This window comes from Lissotriton helveticus, chromosome 6, assembly GCF_964261635.1.
Source record: "Lissotriton helveticus chromosome 6, aLisHel1.1, whole genome shotgun sequence".
NCBI classification, from domain to species: domain Eukaryota; kingdom Metazoa; phylum Chordata; class Amphibia; order Caudata; family Salamandridae; genus Lissotriton; species Lissotriton helveticus.
The window spans coordinates 380,818,331-380,838,588 of NC_136067.1; positions in this window are offsets into that span (position 1 = coordinate 380,818,331).

The following is a 20,258-nucleotide window of genomic DNA, read 5'->3' on the forward strand; positions in this document are numbered from 1 at the left end:
TTAAGAGTTTAATATTTTTTACAGTTTATGGTGTTACTTATATATGTAATGTGTTAGAGGTGAAGTACTTTCTCCACTCTTGTTTAGATTGCAGTAAAAATAGTAAATTAACCTCTACATTGTTTATTTTTATGTATTTTAGGTAACAAATACAATATAAGTAATTTAAGAGGTGAAACTTTCCAAACATTGTATTCTTCTGCACTAAGCAGATCGGCATCCTGCCACCCTTTCAAATTTGCATAAAAATTATCTTTTAAACTCTCATATTTGTTTCTCAAAATTTTGCAATAACATGCTTCATCATTCAATTGTGTGTAAGCTTCTTTCAAATACATCCCTTTGGGCCACAAAACCACATTTCCCCCTTTATCAGAGTTACGTATGATACATTGTTCATTCTGAGACCAATTTTGCATTCAGGGAATTTCATAGAATTGATTCAAACCTTTAGACTTTACTGTTTATTCTTCCATTTATAGTAATCCCCACGAGGAGGAGACAAAGAAAGAATATAAGCAACTTGAATGAAAATATATCCTAAGAATAGGGCCAAAAGAGTCTGTAGGATTGAATACTGATGAAGAAATGTACACATATTTATGAATAATTAAGAACATGTACAGTCTCTGCCTTAATGCCGTCATACCTTTTTAGAATTAGTTTTTTAATACTGCACGGAATATGAGCTTTCTTTCAGTTGAAACTTACACTGATTGTAAAATCCTTTTGTTTATTCGCAGGAATGCACGCAGAGGAGTGCTCTGATATAAATGGGGACTATTCTTTTCCTATGAATTTTTCCAACACTTTCTTTAGACATATTTTTTTAAGTGCCCATATGAACTGGATTGCACTAGGCCCAATGGGGAAAGATCAAGTTTGTAGATATTGTGGATAGAATTTTTTGCACTTTGTTTTGTCGTAAAAATTAGGGCTAACCCTGCCCAATGAGGCATTATGTGTACTGATAAAATTAATTGGACCTAATAGAAGGAAATGTGCTTCCTATGCTGCCTTGAATTGTACTTTATTTTGGTATATCACATTTGAAATGAATTATTTGTAATATTAATTTTTAAGTGCTTATGCCCAATGGAGCATGGAAAAGAAATCTAATTATGTTTGTCAAATTATCATGTATAGTGCTGAGATCGATAATATTGGTCTACAATTACTTTACATTGAATGTACTAGGATTTTTAGCAATTCCAACATGGCGGCCATGTATAGTAAGAGCGTTCAGTCCATTTTCAGTGTTTGTACTGTAATGTGAAAAGGAAGCACAGATTGAGCGCAGGCATCGTGCACAAGGATGCGAAAGCTGATATAGTGATCTGCAGTGCTGAATAAACCTATCATCAAGCATTATGTGGAGTGCTGTTCGGTTGTCTTAGTGACAGACGTTTTTGAATATATATAAATATATTTTTTTATATATTTATATTTTATCAGGTTATAAAGTGCATGGTTACATCACGGGTGTGCCCCTGCGTTAACGGAAGTTCTCAGTAAAGTTGGCAGGAAAACTACTTAAGAAGAGTGTCCAGAAACCTAGGCGGCAGTCGAAGATCACGATACTAGTTTGAAGGTGGAAATAGCCATGTCTTTAATCTCTTGTAAAAAAAAAATTCTCAAAATTCAGTTCTTAGTCCCCCTGGCAGACTATTCCAGATCTTAGCTGCAAGATATCCAAAGGAGTGAGCTCTCATACTAGCTTTCTGTATTCTAGGCACAGTGACCAGTGCACTGCCTTTAGATCTTAGATAATGTGCCGGTGTGTAAGCAGCTATCATAGACTAGAGATATCGTGGTCCTTTTTTCCACAGAATTCTGTGGCAGTAACACATGGCCTGGAACGTAATCCTCTTCTCCACAGGAAACCAATGCAGGGTTGCCAGGGCCCTCATTGCTGCTGCTCTTTTTGGTAGGTTCAGCACTAGATGTGCTGCCGCATTTTGGATCGACTGGAGCTTGGTCAGTCCTTTCTTAGATGCTCCCAGATAGAGGATATTACCATTGTCCATCTGGAAGGTGACCAAGACATGTACAATTGTCTTCCTCGCAGTGATGGGTAAAAGGTCAAGGAGTTTCCTTAGGACTTTAAGTCATCATTTTGAAAGAGATCAAAACCACTTCCATTGCCCATCCGCCTCCATCGAGCCTTTTAATTGTAGATATATATATATGTGTGTGTGTGTGTGTATATTACCTACTGGCGGTCGCCAGTAGGTATATATAGTTAGGATTTTTTCTCTATGGGATTTTTGAAAATTCTATGTCTAATAACTTTGGCGTTTGTGGACGGAATTGGCTGAAATTTTCAGGAAAATTGAACATTTTGTTTCTGAGCAGCCCCTGAAAATTTGGGGGGGGGTTCGTAAAGGGGGGGCCGAGAAAAAAGGAGGGTCCCAAAACGCGTTTTTCCCATGTTAATTTCCATAGGGCGGTTGGCCTCACTTTTAGCCCGAACGGCTGAATGGATTTGCATGAAACTTGGCAAAATTGTAGGGACTGTTAGCCCGATGTGCCTTTGCTAGGTCTCAATATATGTGCTCCAGTGGATCTTGATAAATTGACGTTCAAAAAAATATATATATCTGTAACAGCGCTCCGGGTAGCGCTCCGGTTCGCGTACTTGACGCGTAACGGAACTTCGCGAAGCGAAGCTGATTGGCTCTCCGGTGTCTGTCAACATTCTAAACAGTCCGGAGCGGCCGCCATCTTGTCTCTCGGTAGGATCGAGAGACAAGAGGAGGCCAAAACAAAGGGGGAAATGACCATAAGGGGGCATAGTAGATCCTCCCTCACCCTCTAGGTTTGATGTGGAGGCCTTAAAAGGGCCCCGCGGGGCAAAAAAAAAAAAAAAAAACTGTTTTTTTGCGTGGGGAGCGCCCGGTACGCTTTTGTGCAATGGGCGGTGGTAATCTAAATGATGAGGGGGGGGGGGGCAGCGTTTAAAGCACATCAGCGTGCATAAACACGAAAATGTTTTTATCTACCACGTACTTGACTTATCTCTAGCTTTATTAATACAATAATCAATAATGAAAAATCGACATCAATAGGGTTGTCCGTATTCCCAGTCAGTACCCTTCCCCGCCCGCCATGTGCACAAAGACCGCATACATCCCCCATAACGTCAAGGCTAAGTAACTAGAACGTCATAAGGAGTTGCAAGTCGCTCCCATACTGGCGCCATTTTGGTCGAGGCCAGGCAGGTCCAGAGTATAGTTCAATGTCTCCAATAAGTAGCGGCAGGACCAGAATCCCTTTCGGCAGTTCTGGCTTCGTCATTACGAGCACTAGAAAACAAGACATTCTGGGCAATACCACCCTTGACGCAGCCCTTTATTCTACAAGATGGTGTCTTTGAAAAGCCAGGGGTATGGGAGTATGTAACAAGCGGTCCATTTAATTGAAAAAACTAAACGTGACAAACGGTTGCAGGATCAGTGAAGGTTGATTTTATAATTGAAAGTATAACAGGATCAGTTACAATAAAATCGTTCATACGCACACCATGGGCGAGTATCATGGGTAACATTATTTCGAAGCTTTATTAATACAATAATCAATAATGAAAAATCGACATCAATAGGGTTGTCCGTATTCCTAGTCAGTACCCTTCCCCGCCCGCCATGTGCACAAAGACCGCATACATCCCCCATAACGTCAAGGCTAAGTAACTAGAACGTCATAAGGAGTTGCAAGTCGCTCCCATACTGGCGCCATTTTGGTCGAGGCCAGGCAGGTCCAGAGTATAGTTCAATGTCTCCAATAAGTAGCGGCAGGACCAGAATCCCTTTCGGCAGTTCTGGCTTCGTCATTACGAGCACTAGAAAACAAGACATTCTGGGCATTACCACCCTTGACGCAGCCCTTTATTCTACAAGATGGTGTCTTTCAAAAGCCAGGGGTATAGGAGTATGTAACAAGCGAGCCATTTAATTGAAAAAACTAAACGTGACAAACGGTTGCAGAATCAGTGAAGGTTGATTTTTTAATTGAAAGTATAACAGGATCAGTTACAATAAAATCGTCCATACGCACACCATGGGCGAGTATCATGGGTAACATTACTTCGAAGCTTTATTAATACAATAATCAATAATGAAAAATCGACATCAATAGGGTTGTCCATATTCCCAGTCAGTACCCTTCCCCGCCCGCCATGTGCACAAAGACCGCATACATCCCCCATAACGTCAAGGCTAAGTAACTAGAACGTCATAAGGAGTTGCAAGTCGCTCCCATACTGGCGCCATTTTGGTCGAGGCCAGGCAGGTCCAGAGTATAGTTCAATGTCTCCAATAAGTAGCGGCAGGAGCAGAATCCCTTTCGGCAGTTCTGGCTTCGTCATTACGAGCACTAGAAAACAAGACATTCTGGGCAATACCACCCTTGACGCAGCCCTTTATTCTACAAGATGGTGTCTTTCAAAAGCCAGGGGTATAGGAGTATGTAACAATCAAGCCATTTAATTGAAAAAACTAAACGTGACAAACGGTTGCAGAATCAGTGAAGGTTGATTTTTTAATTGAAAGTATAACAGGATCAGTTACAATAAAATCGTCCATACGCACACCATGGGCGAGTATCATGGGTAACATTACTTCGAAGCTTTATTAATACAATAATCAATAATGAAAAATCGACATCAATAGGGTTGTCCATATTCCCAGTCAGTACCCTTCCCCGCCCGCCATGTGCACAAAGACCGCATACATCCCCCATAACGTCAAGGCTAAGTAACTAGAACGTCATAAGGAGTTGCAAGTCGCTCCCATACTGGCGCCATTTTGGTCGAGGCCAGGCAGGTCCAGAGTATAGTTCAATGTCTCCAATAAGTAGCGGCAGGAGCAGAATCCCTTTCGGCAGTTCTGGCTTCGTCATTACGAGCACTAGAAAACAAGACATTCTGGGCAATACCACCCTTGACGCAGCCCTTTATTCTACAAGATGGTGTCTTTCAAAAGCCAGGGGTATAGGAGTATGTAACAAGCAAGCCATTTAATTGAAAAAACTAAACATGACAAACGGTTGCAGAATCAGTGAAGGTTGATTTTTTAATTGAAAGTATAACAGGATCAGTTACAATAAAATCGTCCATACGCACACCATGGGCGAGTATCATGGGTAACATTACTTCGAAGCTTTATTAATACAATAATCAATAATGAAAAATCGACATCAATAGGGTTGTCCGTATTCCCAGTCAGTACCCTTCCCCGCCCGCCATGTGCACAAAGACCGCATACATCCCCCATAACGTCAAGGCTAAGTAACTAGAACGTCATAAGGAGTTGCAAGTCGCTCCCATACTGGCGCCATTTTGGTCGAGGCCAGGCAGGTCCAGAGTATAGTTCAATGTCTCCAATAAGTAGCGGCAGGACCAGAATCCCTTTCGGCAGTTCTGGCTTCGTCATTACGAGCACTAGAAAACAAGACATTCTGGGCAATACCACCCTTGACGCAGCCCTTTATGCTACAAGATGGTGTCTTCCATTCAGAAAATATTGTTGGCAGCATTTTGAAAGGAAAGATAAACGGCTGTTCTCCTAGTGAGTCTCACATTGTTACATTTATGAAGAATGTTGAAGAGTAGTATGTTGAAAATCTGAAGCCATCGTTCTACAAACTCTCAACCAGCCTTGGATGGAAAAATCCTGAAGAATGTACAAACTGAAAACCAGTTTTTGTCTGCATAGCATTAGCAGCAACACTTGAGTCAGCTTTGTGTGAAGCCGCCATCTTGATCCAATCAATACTGTCCACCTGCACACATTCAGGGACCAGGCCGCATTGCGAGGGCACCGCAAGACGTGTCTTCAGGTCAAACGGATTGTGGGACAAGGTCCAGAATGAAGAGTCACCAAAAGGCAAAAAGTTCCGCCGGACCCCGGGAGCCGGCCGCCTATGTCGGGGGCGATCTCAGGCCACACCAGGGCAACAAGACTTGGGGAGGGGGCAGGAGCCAAGCGCCCCCTCCCAGTCCGCGCCACCACACCGCCCCTCGGGGGCCTCCGTCAAGCGGTTCAGGGAGGCACCGCAGAAGCGGTTCTTCAGATCAGTGGCTCTCACCGGCAAGGCTCCCCTCCGTCAGCAGCGATCGTTGGCGCTGTGGTTGCGGCCGGAGGCCCCGCCTAGTCAACGCCCCGGCCTCTCCATGTCGTAGGCCGCAAGAGTGGGCGCAACTCAGCTGGATGGCGGGTGAGACGCTGTAGCCGCAAGAGTAGGTGAAACTCAACCGGCCGAGTGAGGCACTGTGCCGCAAGAGCGGGCGGAACTCAGCTGGCCGAGCGAGGCACTGTGCCGCAAGAGTGGGCGGAACTCAGCTGGCCGAGTGAGGCACTGTGCCGCAAGAGCGGGCGGAACTCAGCTGGCCGAGCGAGGCACTGTGCCGCAAGAGTGGGCGGAACTCAGCTGGCCGAGCGAGGCACTGTGCCGCAAGAGCGGGCGTAACTCAGGTGGCCGAGCGAGGCACTGTAGGTCTTCCTCTCACAAAGATGAAAGTCAGAGTGAGGAAACAAGGAGGGGTTTTCATCATTTGGGACAAAAAAATAGTTCTAAATCAATGAAAAGTATCATTTTTAGGTCACATGACCTAGCCTTACATCATTAGGAAACCAAAAGTGAAATGAACCAATGAAAATTTTTATTAACAAGTCACATGACCTGTTATGCTTACGTTACGCGCTCCGCGCCGCGCCGCGCCGCGCCCCGGATCGCTTCCGGGAAGCTGCTCTTCGCGCCTCGCTTCGCGCCTCGCTTCGCGCATCGGGTGCGCTAACGCGGCGCGTCATATGACGCATTACGCGACAACGCGATACTACAGTGTTTCTGGATGTTTCAGACTGAAGCTGGCGTCAGCATGAGAGCACCCCGTGGCTACGTCGTGACCGTTCCGCGAGCAATCATGGCAGTCGCTCCCCACCGGAAGTCTGCGGGAGTCGGGGGCCCCGGTGACTCTTGTAGAATCTTCAAGGCTGAGGGGACGCTTTTGGGAATGGGGCCCATGCCCTAGCAGTCAAGCGTCCGAGTTCCAGGGTTGCCCAGAGCCATCCTTGCAGGCCAGGCTCAAGTCTGTGGAGCCGACCGCCATTTCGTGAGCTCCGTGGCAGCCGCCTGTCGCTGTACCGCAAGAGTGGGTGCAATTCAGCCGGATGGCGGGTGAGACGCTGTAATAGCAAGAGCAGGCGCAACTCAGCTGGCCGAGAGAGGCACTGTGCCGCAAGAGTGGGCGTAACTCAGCTGCCGAGTGAAGCGCTGGGGTGCAGCTGAGAAACCTCCACCTGGGGAGGTGGGGGAGGCTCGTTCGCGCCGCCTCTCCCTTCCAGTGCACCCCACGCCGTCTCCTGGTGCAGGTATATGTGATGGTCGGACCAGGGCACCGCAGGACGTGTCTTCAGGTCAAACGGATTGTGGGACAAGGTCCAGAATGGAAGAGTCACCAAAAGGCTAAAAGTTCCGCCGGACCCCGGGAGCCGGCCGCCTACGTCGAGTGAAGCGCTGGGGTGCAGCTGTGAAACCTCCACCTGGGGAGGTGGGGGAGGCTCGTTCGCGCCGCCTCTCCCTTCCAGTGCACCCCACGCCGTCTCCTGGCGCAGGTATATGTGATGGTCGGACCAGGGCACCGCAGGACGTGTCTTCAGGTCAAACGGATTGTGGGACAAGGTCCAGAATGGAAGAGTCACCAAAAGGCAAAAAGTTCCGCCGGACCCCGGGAGCCGGCCGCCTATGTCGGGGGCGATCTCAAGCCACACCAGGGCAACAAGACTTGGGGAGGGGGCAGGAGCCAAGCGCCCCCTCCGAGTCCGCGCCACCACACCGCCCCTCGGGGGCCTCCATCAAGCGGCTCAGGGAGGCACCGCAGGCAGCGGTTCTTCAGATCAGTGGTCTCACCGGCAAGGCTCCCCTCCGTCAGCAGCGATCGTTGGCGCTGTGGTTGCGGCCGGAGGCCCTGCCTAGTCAACGCCCCGGCCTCTCCATCTCGTAGGCCGCAGAGTAGTCGGGGAGAAATCCCGGGAACGGCGGCATGTATTTGGATCGATGTTGCAGCAGGCTGCCATGTAAATAGTTATTTAATAAAACGTTTTACCCTGTTACTTTGCTGGTGTGTTGTATATATTAATAATATTTGCATAGGGTTTGTCGTTATTTTGGGCGGGGTGGGCGGCGGAGCCGAGCTGTCTTGCAGCCATCATGGCGTCGAGCTCGTTTCCTCTCACTAGTTTCATATTTCTCATGAGGGGTTGTTCCTAATGTTTCTATTTTAGCGAGGTCAAAAAGAGATCCCATTAGTGGCCTACTGATTTTGCTTGATTCCTTTTGTTTTTTCTAACGATTTTTCACTATCTGCAAACACTAAACAGAGTATTGCGACTCTGTGCTTGTTTGTAAATAGAGAATGAACCAAAGAGAAGCAATTCCAAAACAGTAAATGCTTGGATAACAATCAATCAAATGGAGAGGGAAGCAGGCACGACGGATTACAACGGGGGCAAAGGCCTGCGTTACCTACCCTTCACTATCTGCAAAGAGAGAATACTCCTAAAAGAAAAGAGGGGGGGGCAGCGTTCAAAGCACATCAGCGTGCATAAACACGAATTTTTTTTTACCTACCACGTACTTGACATTTTAAAGCTTTTGATATTTGCTAATAAAAAACCATTGAAATTCACTGAAAAAACCATAGGTTATAGACCATATATAGTTAGGAATTAGCATTTACAAAACCTTGAAAATTCACTGAAAAAACCATGGGTTATAGACCATATATAGTTAGGAATTAGCATTTACAAAACCTTATTTTACTCACACAAAACCATTGAAATTCCATATATAGTTAGTTGCACTAACTATATATCGCGCACCCGCAATCCACTGCTGATGATGTCACATATTACATCATTCATGACATGGTCAGTGACATCACTGATGACATCACTGATGACATCTCAAATGACATCACTGATGACATCACTGATGACATCTCAAATGACATCACTGAGGACATCACTGATGACATCATCCAGTGACTGTGTGTTTCTGTAAAGTTTAAATATGTTTTACATATTGAAGAATGAGTAGATGTAGAAGTGTCTGGATGAAGGATTTAGTAGGTGCGTATATATATATATATATGTTTATTAATTAAAGAAAAAAAGGGCTAATTGTAGGCGGGTGGACAGTGGAAGTGGTTTTGATCCCATTCAAAATGTTGTGAGCTTTGCAAGTGGTACAGGAATGGCAGCATGATGAAGGAGAAAAACGAGTAGGTACTTATGGCATGAATCATACTATCTCTGGTGATGTGGGTACTATTAGGTGAGGTTGGGGAGGAAAAACTTCAGGGCACCCACTCTCCTGTGATTCCACCCTCCATCTGAGGTCTCTTTCACAATTCTGTTTCATCCATGCTTGTTTCTCAGCCTAAAGTGCCAAATCTTGCAATTTTTCACTGTTGGTGCAAGGGGTTCGGTGGTTTGAGAAAACATACAAAGTAGTTTCAGATTTAGAGGCCAAAGTCGCTTTCTTAGCATTTTGATCGGCAGAGGTGTCCCCCTATAGACTTCAACCTGAGAAGATAGATGGGCAGCACATTTAACAATTGCCGGTTTATGACGCAACATGTGTATATCAAGTAAACCTTTGACATCTGCATCAGTTTTGATAGGGAGGTTACCGTTAAATGAGGAAACCTCTTTTTTCTAGAAGAGCCCAAAGTTGCAGGCTGCTCTGAATGTGTACTTAGAGTCAGTGAGTATGATCAGTTTTTTGGGTTGCAAGACTACAAGCACGAGTGTGAACAATTTGTCAACTTGAGAGGAATGTACTTGGGGCAAATATCAGCTTTCGACAACAGTGTATGTATGGCATATCGAGCCACCAAAAAACAATAGTAATTTCTGAGACAAGATTTATTAACATAGGACTCAAGGTTGCAATTAGTTATTGATTCATCAGTGGGATCAATGTTAGGCTTAGTGAAATGGGTGATTATGATTGGCATGGACAAATGTTTCGTTTTATTAGTAAGCATAATGGCAGCGATAGCACAGGGCACGGCCACTAGAAGGTAGAACAAATGACAATAGGATTGGCGGTTGCAGGTAGAGCTCGCAAGCAAGACGGAACCTCTACCATGAATGCTTTGAGCGCAGATGGAAAATAGATGAATAGCAGTTGGCAAGCTTCTCCTTGATCCTGCACCAATACCCAAGATGCAAAACCCTCTTTTTGATAACAGTACAAAAGGAGCAGCTTGGTGAGTCTGAGAGCCCCCATGCATGGGCCCAAAAAAGCCTGCTTTAAATACACAAAGTGTTGTTAAGCTTCCTTAGTCCAATGCAATGGTTCTGGGGAGTCCTTCCTTTCATAGTCTTGAAGAGGTTTAACAGTAGAGGAAAGTCACACTATCGATTTTCTGCAATAGCCCACATCCCCAATAAAATATGTGTCTGAAGAGCGTTGAACTTGGTAAACTACAAACAGATTCAATGTGGCCTGTGCAAGGGTGTCTCTCTCTTCTAAAGATGTCATGACATCAATAGCAAATATAGGGAAGACAGAATTGTAAATTCTCATTTGAATCCTTATTTCCTTTTTTGTTTGTTCAGTATGGAGATACAGAGAAACACACTGGTCTAGCAATCAGAAGCAATTTATAAATCATATACATATGTTATGTTAAATTACTTATAAAGCGCACTTACACCAAACGGTTTCATTGGCGCTGTGAACGGGAGGTAGCAGAGCCAGCAGTGAAAGTGAAGGGAAGCGGAAAGTTACTCAAAAGCCTGGCTGAACAAAAGGGTTTTCAAGCGGGATCTGAAGTAAGGGTAGGACGTGGTTGATCTAAGTTCCAAAGGGAGAGAATTCCAAAAGGAGGGGGCAAGAAAAGAGAATCTGAGACCACCGTGCTTCTTACGGGAAAAAGTGGGGGTGGTAAGGAGGGCCAGGTGGGAGGAGGGGAGGTTGCGAGAGGGAAGATAGCGGTGAAGCAAAGAGGAAATAAAGGCTGGACCGAGACCGGCCAGAGCTTTGAAGATGATGCAGCCAAGTTTGAAGCCACAGCGCTTGGCTACCGGGAGCCAATGGAGGCTTTTAAGCAGAGGGCGGATGTGGTGGTGCCAGGGAAGGTGAGAGATGAGTCTGGCCGCCTGGTTCTGTACCAGCTGCAAATGGTGGAGCTGGTAGGCAGGGATGCCAACGTAAAGTGAGTTGGCGTAGTCGATGCGCGAAATGACTAAGGCCAGGAGAGCCAGGTAAGGCTTCCGTGGTCAGGAACTTGGAGATTTTTCGGATTCTGTGTAGGTGGAAGAAACAGGATGATACCACTGCACTGATCTGGGGCTTCATGGATAGATCTTTGCAGATGATGACCCCTAGGCTTTTCGCCGACTCGGCGGGGCAGGGAGAAGTGCCTAGACGGGGGCGGGGGGCAGAAATTGGAGTTCCATGGGTTGGAGGAACCTCCGATCAACACTAGCTCAGTCTTGTCGGGATGAAGTTTTAAATGAACATATCCAACCAGAGTAGATTCTTGTGGGAATATGTCGGTTCCAGTGCCAACTTAAAGGCTTGTGAGAAGGAAGATGGTGATACAGTAAATTCTTGTGGAATTGACACCATGTTCATTGGCCACCAGAAAATGAGAACAGAGAGAGATATTTGCTATCCTGTTGTATGGGAATAGAGAAAAATATGAGCAAATGCCTACAACAGTGAACCATTTGGCAGTGACTGAAATAAAAGAAAATATGGTTGCAAGATTAAGTACGACAGATAAACTTGGCATTACCAACTTGGTAAACCCTGGATATGTGAATACCGAACAGGAGAGCCTGCTTCTTTTTAGCTTTCACCTGATTTTGGTAGTTGATTTCCTGGCACTACTCTTCCTTGTATGTTAAGAGGGACCTGGTGCATACACTCTCCCCATTACTGCTGCCATTCTGACATAATTGAATTAAATATACCGTGACCAATTTTTATAGGATTTATGACTTCATATTTTCTCACCTTTATTGTGATTTTGAATTATTTCCCAGTTAGACTCAGAGTCAAGGGAGATTGCCATCTGAGATAAAAGCGGCTGGGCTCCAGTTTTTATATTGCTCTCTCCACTCATGTTAGCTAAAAGATATACTCAAAGTGAGTGATATAGCATCCTGATCTTTAATTCTTATCTTCTCCCATCTCAATCATGGCAGGCTATTTCTTTGATGCACTTGAGTCTCTTTGCTGGTATCCTGGGAGGACGGGGTCGTTTTTAGCTTTCACCTGATTTCAGAAACTGATTTCTTGAGGCTACTCTTTTATTTCCTTGTATGTTGGGAGATGCCTGGCTCCTAATCCAGGGCAATTACTGCTGCTCTCCTGATATAATTAAACTTCACATACTGTGGCAATTTTTATAGGGTTTATGAATTCATATTTTCTCACCTTTTAATTTTGAATTATTTCACAGTCAAGGAAGCTTGGCATCTGAATCAGGGGAGGTTGGACTCCAGTTTGTGTTTTGTTTTCTTCACTTGTTTTAGTAAGAACACATGCTCGAAATGAGCTTTGAATTAGAGGTTAGATTGGGACAAACCAACTTCCAGTGAATCAACTTCCCACAACTAAGACAAAAGGAACCTCCTGAGGGCCTGAATCTCCGCGGCTTCAGCTTGGGTTTCATCCTACTCTCCCTTCCCCTTGCCTGCCCCTTTTATCCGCACTTCCGATACCTATCCTGCCCGTCCCTTTTTTTATGGTGTATTGAAATATGGCACCTATAATGCACTCACAACTGACACCAACTCAATTATCCTCTTGGTTTGTCATCCAGTACAGATGGTCCAGAGCTGTTCCTTGACCTTGGGCAATAAGCCTTAAACAAAAGCAGCACCCACAGCTTCCTGAGCATTTTCAAAAGGGGAGCAATACCACAATATCTTTTGCAGACATACTTTATATGATTTAGGAAATTAGCAAGAGATTTACCTTTATTTTGTTTACACTTAGATATTTTAGTCCATTTAGTCTTAACCAGACATGCCTTCATTATGCTGTTTATTATCATTTACAGCCCATGCCAATACTGATGTCAGTTATTCATCACTTCACTGTACTGTTATTCTCTTTCTATTTTTTTAGTTTTTGAATCACAGAACTCGAGCTCACTTTATGGTGTAAAGATGAATTTGCTGTCTTTTTCATGTCTATGTTATGTCCAACAATATAGTTTGTGGTGTTGAGTATGCTGTGTTTTGTGTTAAACCAATTTTTTTGGTCTTTTGAAAAATTCTTTTGCATGTTGCTTTGAAAAAATCGATGGGTATTTTCTAAAAGAATAATTCTCAAATTGAATTGGAAAATAAAAAAAAGTATGATTTACAGTCACATCAAGCGTCAAGTGTGATCATGTGAAGTGATGAATAACCGACATCAGTATTAGCGTATGTGTTGTTATGTGCTTATAATATATGCTAAGCCTTACTGATTATGGGACAAAACCCTCTTTAGTTGAACCGTTTATTAACATTTAACAGTTTTGTCTTTGCCACTGTAAGAAGAGCCACAAGGGTCCTGTTGAGGCCAATTACTCTTTCAAACAAATTGATTCATTGCCTTGTTTGTGTGACATGACCAGTTGATTCACGTCTTCCCAATTAGGTTTAAAGCACATAAAACCAACCTGAAGCTCTTCTCTGAATTTCATGGGTTTCTCATTGGGAGTGTTGGGAAACTATTTCTTAATGTGGCCTAGATCTGTGGAGGACCTCAGTGTCATAAATGGTAACTCAGATTCCTTATTCTGGTTCTGGGTATTCTTTAGTTCAAACTTGCTGTTTTTGAGATTATCACTATCTTTGTCCCTGGATGAAGAAATGTGTTGACCATTCCATGGATTTCTGTCAAGTTCTCCTCTCTTTCTTCCCAGGAGTGTGCCTCAACCTATCCTGGGTTATAGCTGGGCTGAGCACCCTACCAAGCGGATTTCTAGCATCCGTACAGAAAGTTGCTGATCGAAAATGATCCCCAGAGGAAGTGTGTGGTGTCATGAAATCTACCTCTCATCTTGAGGGTGCTGTGCCATTTTCTAGTTCTTCACCGTTGATCGCTCCGCTGCCCTTGCTGCATTTGCTGCACTCGCATGCATATTAGTTGCTGGTACTCGGGCACCAGCTGGTCTGCTAACGTTGTTACATTCCTGCCACTGCCACTGGCACACCTCTGGTTTCTACTGCGGGAATGGGGAAGCTAAAGACATTTAGCAAGTCCTCCTCCTTGCTCTCCTTCCTCTCTTTAAGGCTTACTATGATGTCCTACAGGGGTATCTTTACGATACTAGATGAGACACCTCACCTGTCAGATGGCAGCATGCTTCATCAAGGGTGCCTCCTCTCATTCGGGTAGGTGCATATCACCCAAATGGTCTCAACCAAATGTAAAATATTGGGCACACCATAATAAAGAATTTCTCTGGAAATTAGTGCATGGTCCCAGTTAAAAAATAACTATGGATAAACCCAAGATATCTCTTTATTTAATGGCTATCCATGTCATTGTTAAAAGCTACTGAATGTTTTAAGAAACATAATGGTTTCTACATCCACAGTTAATGTTGCCTACATGTTTCAGCCGAAGTCATACTGCGCATATGGGTCACTCGGCTTTCTTCAGGGCTGTGAACTCCTTGCCTATTAACGCCCACCCTAAAAGAGTCTAAGGAATAAGGAGGCATGAGTGTCTCCTACCTGTTCTACATGATTTAGTTAGAACCTGAAAAAACTTGTAATAAGATATTAATACTTTTTTGTTCCTATATTAAAAGGAACTAAAGTCCAGTAATTCACCCCTCTCCATGTTCACTGCAATAAGGCAATCTCTAATGCTAAAGTGACACCCTTCTTGTATCCCTTAACTCTTATCCATTGAGTGCACTCGGCACATACATACAAACAAAAACTGGCCAGTATGTATGGCATGGTATGTAACGTTTACAACGGAATTTTTACAACGCACTACCATTACAACGCAGGCATTACCACGCATACCATTACAACGCATTGCGCTGGGGGGCGCTCTAGGATAGGTAATACGTTTAATTTTCTATCCAACACCTTCCCTAGTGTCCACGGGGACTGGAGTTGGAATAGAAAATTATACTCACCACTATCCAGCACCTCTAAGCGCTATGCGTTGTAATGGTATGCGTGGTAAAAACCGCGTTGTAAAGGTATGCGTGGTAAAAGTATGCGTTGTAACGTCATACATCCGTATGGCATAGAAGGATAGTGCAAATCCTCATTACATAGTTCCCTCACTACCCTATTAGATTCCTAATCCAATCACATATGTTCAGAGGGAAAAGACATTTTCCTGTAGTCACACTCTTTAAAGATTCTAAGATGTCTGGTATACATTCTTGCATATTTATTAATTTTGTGCTCATGCCTTAAAACTATTAGTCTGGTGTTGTTACTCAGTTGATCCCAAAGTATGAGCATTTATCATCTACCTGGACAAAAGGAGGCACCAATGATGAAGCATGCCACCATCTGAAGGGTGAGGTGCCTTCTTGTACATTTTTAAAGATGCCCCATAGGACATGATAGTAAGTCTTAAATAGAGGACTGACTGACTTTCAGGCTTTCACACATTTTGTGATACAACTTGAGTGTGATTGGGAGAGTGTGCGAAGTTTGTTTAAAACTGTTCCCTTTCTCTCTGTGTGTAAAACACCTGTTGTCACCTACCCATACGACAATCTCTGAACTTTTAAAATATTTACAATTAATATAAATGATCAGAATTCACATCCCTTTGAGCTTTAATGCACTAACCTAGTCTGACTTGATCAGTGGGTCAATCGCTGAGCTGATCTCCACGCAGTCCTCCTGGAGAATCTCTCCTCACCTTCGCTGCCTGGAGTTTTCATCTTGTGGAGTCCAGTCCAGCCCAAGTCCCCGACTTCAGCCCAGCATAAGTGATCAAGGGCAAACCTACAAACTGTCATAGAAATTTGCGCACATGCCTACACAAAGTTTGAATGTATTAGCAAAAACAAAAGTCAATCTGTTAATTACAGAAATAGGTAAGCAAAAAGGCTGACCTATGGTTTGCCGTGGACTTTTATAGTTATGTACTTCCATAAATAAAAGTTATGGGCCACAATAATACTAACACCATAATACACAGATGTCAGCAATAAATTGTAATGTATACCTATTAAATTCACATATTGCATATCTACTATGATAGTTGCCCATTATCAGCACTATTCAGCCCAAAAATAAATAAACAGGCATGGAATAACTGAAGAGATCTGTTACATAATACTTGACAGTTTTGGAGGACTTTAATATAGTCCATTCACTGCAAGTCCCAAATATCTAAACAATGAATCCACTTCTTTTCATCTTACTTAGACACTCAGTTATGGGATGATAATAAAAATGCCCATCTCAACAGATCTCTACACTTCTCTCTCCCTCCAACCATTGCAGCTCAGGACAACAACTATACACAATACCTCAGATTGGACAACTTGGTGCAGTAACCAACCAACCAGACTAAATCTCATGAGATGCTATAAAGGACCTGCAGAGCTTTCAAAGCATACTGAAAAACATAAAACAGCACGTCTGTCTCTTACAGACCATCATCCAACATACTGCTATGTGCTGCGTCCCATAACACGATAACCGCATGTTGGTGGTCATCACACACAACATGGAAACCCTTCTTCCATTAGATCATAACAAAAACAAGATCCTTCCATCCACACACCATATCTGGTGTAGCATGCTACTCATGTAGGCAAGCGCTTCAGTGCCTCACATACTGGTAGTAAGCACTATTTGAATGCTGCAATACAATACATCAAGTAATGAGTCATATTTAGTGAAAAGTGGTAGTGGTTAGGGTAGGGAAGTTAGGGTGGTGGTGAGGATTGTGAAAATGTGGTTGATCAGGTTGTTGTGGTAAGGCTGGTTGGGGGTGGCTGAAGGGGTGATAGTGTGGGTGGTAGTTGTGAGGGCAGTGAGGGGGTTGGTGGTTGTGGTTAGGGTAGGATGGTGGTGGTTACGGTAGGGTCATGGTGAGGATGGTGGTGGTTATGGCACAGTAGTGGCATGGATGGTGGTAGTTGTTTAGGTGGTGGTGGTTAGGTTATGGGGTGGATTGTTTGGTGGTTAGGGTAGGATTGTTGTAGTTACGATGGTGGTGGTTGTGGTTAGGGTGGTAGCTAGGCTGGTGGGTAGAGTGGTTATAGGATTTGTAGGAGAGTAGGGTCTGCTATCCTATAGTCACCCCATTTATTTTGCTTTTTGCTTCACTGGTTGTCGACTTAATGTGGCTGTGGGCCTGCTAATCAGGACCACAGCCCTGCTGTTCTCTCTCTAAATTCACATCATGTACTTTAGGTACATCACCAATTGGGATTTGGGTCACTCTTATGAGTCCCTGTACAGTGTACTATAGGTACCCAGGGCATAGGTGCACCCAAGGCCTACCAGGGGAAGCAGCATATCTTTTGCCACCCCTGGCTGGCCATCCAAACTGACACAACTGGCTGATCACTCAGCTGGGGCAAGGTTGTGTAATCACCCCTTGCTTAGATATAGTATTCCTATGTCTAACCTTATATCTGGACACATATGCACCTATAAGTCACTCCTATGGCATGCCTTAACAATCCTGAAGGCAGAGTGCTTGGTTTTATGTGAGATGGTGCTCTAGCATGAGCTGAGCCTGTCTGCAGCTTTTGGAACCATGTCCTTATAGCTGTTCCAGGATATTGCCATACCATATACCTTTAAGTGCATTATGATCCTCGCGGTTATTGCTAACTTTGGTTTGGCTTTATCAAAACATGTCATGTAAGGTGTCATACGCTTTGGAATACTACCCCCTCGCCAGTTCTGGTGACGGGGGTAGCATTCCACCCTTCTAGAGGGAGAAGACATGTTACTTCCATTAATCCCGGTTAAAGTTAACCAGAGCCTCAGCATCACAAAATGGATGCTGCTGCCACAGACACAAGTCTGACCTCCTGCTGGTGGGAGCCCTTCCAGCGAGGGAGGCTTGGACAATAGGTTTCCTGTCACAGGGAGGTGCTAGCCCCACCCCAGACAGGAGATAGTGGATTGGGGCAGGGAGGGCTGAATGAAATGAGACACTGCCTGGGGCACACAAGGTGTCCCATGTATAGTCCAGTTCAAGCCAGTGCTGGGGCACTTCAGCCCCAGCTCTGGCGCGAAACTGGACAAAGGGAAAGGGGTGTAACCACCCCCATCCTGGGTCCCACCCATAGGAGGGACCTAGCAGGTAATCCAGCCCCTTGATTTGGAATAAAGGTAGGAGCTGTGTCCTTAGACTTTAGATCATCCTGACTGAAACTTTGATACAAAACTCTGGACCCTTCGACATCCTACTTGATGTAGAAGACTGAAGATTCTCCCTTGTGGTCAAGGAGTGACCACCCTGTGCAAGCAGGCACCATCAAGCGCTCAATGGTTTGCTTTGTCGTTGCTCCCGCTGAGCTTGAACACAGAGCCTGACAAGACCCAGACTTTCAGACTTCCTTCAACCCGATCCACAGTCACAGCTAAGCTGAGATCCGTAGAAGCGACGCTAGACGTGGGACTGGCCATCTTGGAAAGCCAGCGAATTGCTTTCCGTGCAACACCTGAGGCACCCTCGAAGTTGTGCATTGGGGATTGAGAAGCCCCAGCCCCGAGCACCAAGTGCACCGAAGATCACCTCTCCACACTCACCGAGTGCTGCGTATGGCCCTTTTGCATTTTCCTGCTCGATGCGTCTGTCAGGTCACTTGCCCGTTGGCTAGTGGCCTCTGTGACGACGAAATCTACAATCTACACCACTGGTCTGGTTGCTCTAGACTGGCCCTTGCTTCCCTGCGAAGGAGAAGCCCCTCAGTCCTTGCTGGCCTGAGTAAGAAGCCATCTTTGATTCCTGTGTGGGTTGCATTTGCCAAGGCCTGTTGACTCCGAATCGAGATCCGACACCGACAGTCCATATCCAGCTCCTGGTCGTCATCGACACCTCCTGGTCCACGTGGCTGCAGAGACAAGCTTCACGACATCACCTGATTGCTTCCCGACATCGCCTGGTTCCCTCCTGTTTCCTTCCTGGTCACTGGCTAGATACCCAGACTCTGTCCCCTCTGCTTTCAGGTACTCTTCATCTTCGATCCACCCTTGGATCCAACCGGACTCTTCTCTCCTGGTCGCCTGCAGCATCTTTTCCCCAAGGCTCCATAGAACTCCACGACGAAACCCGACACACTTTGACACCTATGCACCCGCCTCCTGTGGGTGAGGTAACGCGAGTACTGCGGTGCTCCTGTAGAGATTTACACTCCTAGTGTCCTAGTTTCAAGTGGTTTAGTTCTAGTCCAGTCGGAAGACTCCTAACTCTTTAACTTTCTAATTTTACGCACCCATTGACTTCTATAGGTGCACGCATGTGCATTTAGACACTGCACCCGCATCCTGTGGGCCTCCTGCTCCCTAACTACTGTTAGTCCAGTGTAGCCCCAGCGATTCTCAAGGCCCTAGGCCTTACCATTGTTCGTGACGTGGTACTTATACAACTATTTTAGTATATGGTTTAACGGGCCACCAGGGCCTATCCATATTGTGCAACTTATTGTATGTTATATTAAGTTCCTTGTTATACGCTTGTGCTTCTGTGCTAATAAAGAGTACAGGGGGTTGTTTAGAAATATATACATATATATTTTGAATATATAACCTATGTGGTGTCCTTTCATTTGGTATTAAAGGGTTAGCTTAGGACACCCCCGCGCCGCACGGCCACCAGCTGCTGCATGTGCCTCCCGCCACCCGCCTGCCTCGCTGACCTGGCCGCCGCCGTCTGACCACGCCCCCTGCCACCGAGCGGCGTGGTCTCCTGCGGTCTAGTGCTGTGTTCGCTGTTATTGTAGTCTCCTGTGCCCCGTTTTCCTTGCTGTGTGCCCCTTGCTGTTCTGAGATTGTCTTTTGTTTTGTTGTATTTTTTACCGCCTGTCCCCCTGTTCTCGCTCCCCCGGCTTACTCCTGCCCCGCTCCCCGCTTCCCGCCTCCGTTGTAAACCACGCCCCCTTTCTTTCTGTGCCCTCCCCGCTCCCGCCTCCCAGCTGCTCCGCCCTCCCTCGCACTTGGCCATATATGGCGACCGTGCGACGCAGGTGAGTGTGACCTAGCTTAGGACACCCCCGCGCCGCACGGCCACCAGCT